The sequence below is a fragment of the Prosopis cineraria genome, unplaced genomic scaffold (genome assembly GCF_029017545.1).
Source record: "Prosopis cineraria cultivar Desert tree isolate PC_DT_omini unplaced genomic scaffold, ASM2901754v1 PC109, whole genome shotgun sequence".
NCBI lineage: Eukaryota > Viridiplantae > Streptophyta > Magnoliopsida > Fabales > Fabaceae > Prosopis > Prosopis cineraria.
In genome coordinates this window covers 1-8,616 of record NW_026555436.1, presented here as the reverse complement: position 1 = coordinate 8,616, position 8,616 = coordinate 1, and the positions used below count along the sequence as shown (strand labels likewise).

Here is an 8,616-nt window from a genome sequence, read left to right as displayed (position 1 = left end):
AAATCCTAGAAACGAAATAGGGAGATATTAAAAATTAATAGGACCCATATGAGACAAAAGAAAAAAAGGATTCATCATTATAAGTGGATAGTTATAGCAGTGAAAAGTTCATGGAGTTTAAGAAATGTAAGATGTTGTGCACTGCTAATACCAGGAAAAAATTTAAATATGCCAAAGCCAGCCAAATGACCCACCACTCTCCATCTACACTGCATATTGAGAAATTGAAAGAAAATAAACAAGACTAACGAGGATGATGTGGAATTGATGGGCAAAAACTATAGGTAGGAAAAAATTGACAGAAGCTAATAGAGCCGGTAATTTGGGAGGGTCGGGCTTAATTTTGGTTAACTTGTTTGGATCGAGTTTAAAGTATCCTACCCCTTCTAAAAAATCTATAGAGCTAAGGTTGGCCATAACATCTTATGGTTTCGGGCTTATTTAAGTAGGCCTGAATGTCCGAAACTTTTTAAAAATAATTTTTTATTTTTTGAATCAATTTAATTTTAAATAATTCTATTAAATATAAAATATTATTTTAACTTTAAAATAAAAAAATAATAATTTATCAACTTTGTACTTAAGTAGCTTTGTTACTATTTTATTGTACTATGTGTAATTTATTCATGAATTTTTTTTTACTTGTAAATTAATGTATTAGTTGTTTAAATATTGCTTTTATCATGGTCATATATAAATATTTTATATATTTTAATTAACTTATATTATTTAATTATGATTAAATTGATCTTATTTCAATCACGATTATACTACTAATTTAAAATCATTGTCTTGATTAGTTTAAAGCTTTTAATAACTTTTGGATAATTTTATTTTTAATGTTTAAAAATATAAGAAAAATAGTCATCATTATATTATATAAAATAAAATTATTTAATTATGAGTAAAATATTATTTTTTATTTTTTATTTAAATTTTATATTATTTAATCTTTACATACAAGAGGTTTTTACTCTAATTTATTCTTAATTTTTAACTAAATCTCACATAAATGATAACCAAATAATTATTTAAAAATATTATTTTATTTATTATGTTTATCTAGTAGTAGATTCAAAAATTCATACATACTCAAATTTTATTTTTAAAATTATTTTTACTTTAAGATTAATTATCTTATTTTACAAAAAAAATATTTTTTGGATACGTAAATAATATACAGGACTCAACACTTTCTTTAAAAAAAATTAGGTTTTAAAATATAAAAAATATTAAAATATATTTTAAATATTATTTTGAGATATTTTATTGATTAAAACTAATAAAAATAAAAAAATATAAATATTTTTAATTTTTTTAAAAAATAAATAAAATAATTCATTTTCATATATAATATTTTAGTATAAAATTATATAAAACTTAAAATAATTAATTAATATTTATTATATTTTTTAAAAAAATTAAATTTTTTTATTCAGGTTCAGGCTATTTAAATAAGTCTAAACATTAAAAAAGTAATATTTTTTAAATTTAACTTTAAATTTTTTAAATGAGTCCGAACTGACTCATCGAATTTGATTTAAATTATTGATTGAAGTGAAATTGATAAAAGTATTTGATATTAGATGATAAGAAAACGCCAAGTAGGGACCCACTCTTTCAAAAGAGGAATTGAAGAAGCCGAGGTGGAATTGATATAGCAATGTTGAAGCTCACGTGGATGCAGTGTTCATGTACTGTTTATTAGACCATGATGTAGGTTATAGATAGATTGTACTGCTTCTAAGAATATTTATTTAGAGAGTCATTGGTGCATTTTAGATATCCTAATTATTTGAAAGAGACTGGACTAATTGCATTTATTTAGAAGTTATTTTGCAAATATCATACAAAGTGAGTTGAAAATTGTTTTATTGAAGGATAAAAATATATTTTTATTTCCAAAATTTTCTCTAAAAAAGTATTTAGTATTTTGAAGTATTTTGTATAATATTTTTACCCCTTAAATAATCAAAACGTAACATCACTTCCCCGTCGTTGAATAAGCATGAAAGCCCATTAGAGTCAATTTGGTGGGCCTTATTGCTGTGCATTTTCTCTGCCATAAACACATCATATTGTCCTAGAAAATTACTTTTGCTGACCAAGACACACACAGTGATTTTTCAAATGTCCACGGCCACCCGCTCAACCTTCTTTGACCTTTCTCCGTCCCCAAGTATGGAGTGACTGTGACGGCCTGGGCGAACTGTGTGGCGAACGTTCGGAGTGATGTTGGTGATGAAGACAACAGTAGATGTTCGAAGGTCACAGCAAGCCAGTATCATTGTTTGAAGCCCCACCAAGATTCTGCCTCACGATTAAGCCGTTCTCATAGTCATAGCCGTCTCTGTCGCATCGTCATGTTGAACATAAGGAATTGCGGAATGCTGAAGCTCATCAAGATTGGAGAAAGCGCAGGATTTCGGCTGGCATCATCACCCCTGTTTCAAACCAAAGAAACAGAGAAAAGCTCAGCTTCGCAACAGGGGATGAAAGCGAGCAAGAATGAGAAGGAAAGATGAGAAGGTGATATGTGTTGTGCAGTGGGTTCGAATCGGGGAAGCAGAAGAAGAAGGCAGGTAAGGAAGTGAAGAAGAGAATACCTTGATGTATCTTAAAGGAGGGGCTGTGCCACCGATACCTCAGAGAAGAGAAGCTTTCGCGGGGATAGATCGGAGATGACGACCCGCTTCAAGAAGAATCGTAAGCGCGGCCATGCGAGTGCCGGTCACAGTTGCATTGGCAAGCACAGGAAGCAACAAGTTCTACTGCCCCACCATCAAAGAATCCTCTTTGACAAGTATCACCCTGGTTGCTTCGGGAAAGTGGGTGTGCACTACTTCCATAAGCTTCACAACAAGTTCTACTGCCCCCTTGTCAACATTGACAAGCTCTGGTCATTGGTTCCTAATGAGGTGAAAGAGAAGGGATCCAAGGACAATGTTCCCTTGATCGATGTCACTTAGTATGGGCACTTCAAGGTTTTGGGTAAGGGAGTTTTGCCGGAGAACCAGCCTGGTTTGGTGAAGGCTAAGCTCGTTTCCAAGAACGCGGAGAAGAAGATCAAGGAGGCCGACGGGGCTATGGTTTTCATTGCTTAGGTTTTGGATAGTTTTATGTTTATTAGAATTTTGTTTCTTATTGGCTTATGTTTACTCCAACTCTTGAGTTAAGGTAATGCTTTTGGTTTATTATTATTATTATTTTTTTTTAAAGGAGGGGGATAGCGTATGGTCGGGTGCTTTTGGAGTGTATAATAAATAATAATAATAACTTCTGGAGTCGTATAGTGGGTTTGGTTGTTGTTTCATTTTTCCTCAGTCAAACAAGGTCCCATCAACATTTTCAGTCCGCATCAGCATTTTGTAACGGCTGTTTGTTGCTATTTAACCTCACTGTAGGATGTTATGTTTTAAATACTTTGCAAGTAAAAATACTACAATATTGTACCAAAAAAAGAAACTGTAGGATGTTATGTTTTAAATACTTTGTAAGTAAAAATACTACAATATTGTACAAAAAAAAAATACTACAATATACTGCTTTCGTTTAAAAATGTAAAGCATTTTTTAAAAAATTAAATGTTAAAAAATGTAAGATATTTTTAGTCTTTTGAGGTATAATCATCTTCTTTTTTTAAAAGTGTCCTTATTAATGAATAACTTTATATTTATTGTAGGGTGTTTAATGGGAGTAAATATAAAAAGATAAAATTACTTTAAAAATAAGTAATTATTTTATTAAAAGGTGATATTTGATTAAAAATATTTTATATTTTTTAACAGAGAAAATATATTTTAAAATATTGGGCGGTTTTTGATGAGAATTTCAACAATAAATTTTACCTTTGTTTTTTTTATGCAGGTAGACCAGGATCAAACCCAGAATCCAATGACAGGCCACTTGATCCAAGGGTTTTTGACAGCAAACAAGCTTTTTGCTAATGTCTAAAGGGAATCTGTCTCTCTCGGTTTAACGATTTAACTGAGTCAGGTTCAAAAATTACAAGGTCTAATTGAGGGTTTCTCTCTTTCTTGCTTTCATTTTTGGGAGGATTAGTTATGTATTTAGATGTCAGGTGGTCATGATCAAGATCAAGTGTCCCCCCCCCCCCAAAAAAAAAAAAAAAAACTATGGCAATGTACGCGTAGCTTTATCTTGAAAGCTATAAAAAAAAATTAAATAAATTTTTTAGAATGTACTTTATAAAAAGGACAGGAAGGAGTATTAAACTAGCAATCTATTGTAGGTTGCGAGCCGAACATGTCTAATAAACCCCGTGACCAAGGCAAATCAAGGACGTCAAGAACTCCATATAGTGCAGCCTGATAAAGATGTCACAGAAGCCTGTGTTATGATAGCTTCCAATTATCCAATTACCATTATAGTTCTGATAAGCCCACTAAACCCCGTCATATTCTTGGTGTTTTTGTTGTTTGACAACGAGATGTTTGCCTGTTGGTAAAGCATTCATCCTAAAAAAAAAAAAAAACCCAAGGGTTCAAATCACTACTTGACCATTATTTTAACTATGATCGTGGATTAGTGAACTAATGATTTACCCCCTTAAAGTGAATTAACATTGTATTTTTTAAAATTTCAATTATATGCTTTAATTGTCATAAAATAGGAGAATTCTGATTGAATATCTCAAGCTTCAAGCACAGAGAATTTTATATTTACCTTGTTTCTATATTTGATAGGAAATAACCAACATGGGTATATTAAAATTTTCAATGTCTCATAACCAAATATCTTGTAAATTTCAAATTACTTGGGAACATAGATATTACATACCAAACACCCACCAAAAGATCAACTCTTTGCGAGATGAGACCAGATATACAAGTTTTGGCAGCCAGGAACTCGTCAAAGAAAAAGAATGATAAATGTTCATGAAACTCATCCCAGCAGGAATTCATTCTGATACTAAAATTTCCACAGCAGAGCGCATTACTCCCAACTTCACCCAGCATTTGAGCGTTTGATCTTGAGTGTTGAGATTTAAGAAGCCATTTTGTTGATACTTGCCCAACGTATTTCCTCGCTGAACTGGAATTTTGTTGAAGACAGCAACGGGCTAAGTACAACATGCTTACCCTTTCAGATCAAGATACTCATTGAACATTCTGCTACTGGCACACTCTGCCAAAGCTTTTGTATTAATTTCCTGACCATATCTCCAGACATAATTCAGTCCAACAAGAAGCTCAGTTATTGTCGCTTCCGTCTTTTCTTGATTTGCAAAGTAAAGGGTTTGTACCAGCAGCACATTTGTCCGAGATACAAAACTCTGCTGCTCAAAACTTCTCTCAGACTGCCATCTTATCATGCTATGAGCAAGTGGAGCCAACCATTCCAATATTCTTGACATAGCTTCAGTCCATTCTTCTGCTAGACCCGTGTCATGGACTGATGATGCCATGGTCTTGGCACATGGCTTTAGCTTGTCCCGAAGGGCAGCTCTCACATTTGTCGGTAACATATTGTACAGGTCTTCTCTTGCATCAGGGCCAATCAAGTGTGGAGTAGCTGCCAACTTCTCGATCACAATGATAACATTTGCATAGTGTAGTGCCAAAGCAGCAGCACCAAGTGTATCAGGCGGAGGATTTAACAGCTTGCACTTGGAACTTAAAACTGATTGATCATAATGAACTGCTTTTCCACGACCAGCTAGGCTTGAATTAGCATCATGGACATTGTGAGTCCCCATTTGAACATCATTGGGGCTTAAGTAGCACTCGCGGACAGAGGAACCGTCTGCAGCCATCATACAGCCTTTGAAGGGTCCTACTTGAGTTAGCCGACTGCTTCTTGTATGAGTTTTCTTTGTGTGGCCAGGAAACTTCCAAACCTTGCCACTTTTATTTTTTTGACTGAGTGGGGTAGATCTCTGCAAATTCCTCCCTAGGGGACCAGAAAAAAAATTGACACTCTGATTATTTCCTGAAATTGGGCCTGACTTTGCGGATGAGTCACCAAGAGGACCTGAATGAAAAATGCTGGTTTTATTTGTTTTCACCATTGGACCTGAGTTAGCAATAAGAGCCCCAAGGGGTCCTGAAGCAAATCTTGGAAGATTATTCTCAGACGGGTGGACTGAAGGTTGCAACAATGCAGAAACAGATTGGCTGCGGTAAATATAGTCGGAATTCAAGTCCCTTGAATCGTTGGTTTCACTACCATCCACAAACTCTTGAATTCCAAATACATGGTTGATCCTACTAAAAATTGTAAATAAGGATCTGGCTAAAAGAAGTATAGTGTAATCATATGTCCTGTTCCACAGAGAAACATCTTGTAGGCTCTTCACCTCATGCCTCTTCCATGCAACCTTTTCTGGAAGTCAATCAAATTTACACCATCTGACTCACCATTAGTCTTGATTCTTCTAAGAGTTTGCTCAAAATCAGCAAGCACTTCCATCTCTTGATAAAGACTTGCATTAGTTGATATAAACTTTTCCATCTTCTTAACTTTCTTTTCCATCTTCTTCCAAGTGAGTTGCCAGCCGTATGGATCAACACCTATGCTGATAAACTCATCAATGGCATTACCAAAGCCCTTCAAACTTGGATCGCTGCATTTCTTCCCAAGCCTAGCCACAGATTTAGCCACTTGTGACAAGGACTCAAGCATCTCTGCACTAATTAAACCAACAATAAAATTCTCATCATCTGAAACGAGTTTTTTTATGCCCACTGAATTTGAAATCTCTTCTCTCAATTTAGCAACCTGCTTATCACTCAAACATTGCCACAAATTAACCAGCTTGGACATCAAGCTCGCCACTTCAAATGCCAATACTCCAATCACTGCCTTCTCAATTTTAGCATCATGCTTCCGTGGAGTCTTCCACAAACTACGAAACCATGAATTGGCAACCATCTCTTTCCTTGGAAAGCACAAGAAATATGCCTTCGAAGATCAGTTTTCCATCAAAGCTCTGTTGTGCACAACAACAACAACAACAACAAAGACAAGTTACACTAGTTACCAGACCAGTTTCAAGCCATAGTGAAAAGAAAATGCAAAAAGCTTAGCATAGGATATCATCTAAAAATTTATACTAAAGGCAGCAATAATAAGCTCCACTGATCAAAACATCTTACAATTTTCAAGAACTACACACTCTTAAACCACAAGTACATTCAAAATTCAATAGCTACACTTCACAAGAATTTAGAAAGCCAGAATGTTTCTAAGTGATGCTTCAGTAGCTAGACCTTCACAAGAATTTAGAAAGCTGGAACATTTTCTAGTCGAGCATGTTAATGCTGGATCGCCAAAGCTTAGATGAGTTACTTTGTCATTTTTTTTATTTACAAATTTAGTGACTTCTAAAATCTGAAATATATTGTGAATCTATTAAATTTAAAATTCTCAGTTTGATAGGCAGAAAGACTAAATTGAGAAGCAAAGAAATTAGCATCGCTTTCTTGTCGATATTGCTGAATGATATATACCGGAACTAAAAAGAAATTACATCGTCTAGACCCAAACTAAATCTGAATATTCTATATCTTACTTTCTGTTCCCTCGTTCACCAAATCAAAAATTCACAAAAACGAACAAAGAAGAAAGAAATATACTTTTCTGGCAAAGCGTTAAGCGTTTCAAACCAATTTGTATGAGACAATAAAGGAATAATAAAACACCCAAATCTTACCAAGAGGCAAGAAATCACTCGGCACGGATTCCAACACCTTTATTCTGTAGGTTGGAAAAGTATAATAACCACTTGACTTCTTCTTTGCTAGTGAAAATCTACTTAACATCATTTCACCAATTTGTTCTCTCATCTGGTAAAACATTATCAGCTCGAAGTTTAAACTCAATTCTAGCCCCTAAATAATTTGATTACATCAATGATAAAGCAAACAAGAACAATCCAGTAGGATCAAAAGAGGAACATAACAAGAACAATAATGGAAGAATAATAGACCGAAAACTTACGGATCAACCTCTTAGTTGAGAGCTTCAGTGGAAGACGGAACTCAGAGAGAGAGAGAGAGAGGAGAGAGAGAGAAGAGAAATGGGAAGGACCGGGCAAGTTGCAGTGAGGAAATTAGCCAACACGAGAGAGGAAGCTGAAACGGTAGAAAGGAAAAGAAAGCGAGTGAAATAAAGGATATGTTGGATTACATTATTGTTATTTAGATTTTGACCCCTCTTCTTTCTATTATTGAAATCCTTGTGATTTAAATTTTAAATATTTAATCTGTTTCGTACCTTCTCTATTTCTTATTTAAACATTTTCAAAATTTTCAAGTCTTCGTAACTTGTAAATTTACCGAATTATTGTCTTTCCATGATAGCAAGCCTGTGTTATATAATACTTAAATATTTCCTCTATCCTAAATTAAAAATATTTTTTTTTACAAAATTGATATATTAATAAAATCTTATTAAATACACTTAACAACTTTATCTTTTCAAAATAAAAATATAAACTTTTAAAAAACCCATCATTTAATACATTAAAAAGAGAAGAGATAAAAATTAATTATAGAGGGAGGAAAGATGATATTGAAATTAATATATTTAATGAAATCATAATCTATTCAAAGTATTTTATATTTTAAGATGAAAATTTTTTCAAAAATGCAT

The 8,616-nt window shown here is 33.4% G+C and overlaps 2 pseudogenes; one reads left to right on the top strand and one right to left on the bottom strand.

The window, feature by feature from the left end:
- Nucleotides 1-2,309: 2,309 nt before the first annotated feature.
- LOC129295418 (60S ribosomal protein L27a-3-like) lies at nucleotides 2,310-3,104 on the top strand (annotated as a pseudogene).
- Nucleotides 3,105-4,710: 1,606 nt separating this feature from the next.
- LOC129295416 (protein PSK SIMULATOR 3-like) lies at nucleotides 4,711-8,088 on the bottom strand (annotated as a pseudogene).
- Between the last annotated feature and the right edge of the window lie 528 nt (nucleotides 8,089-8,616).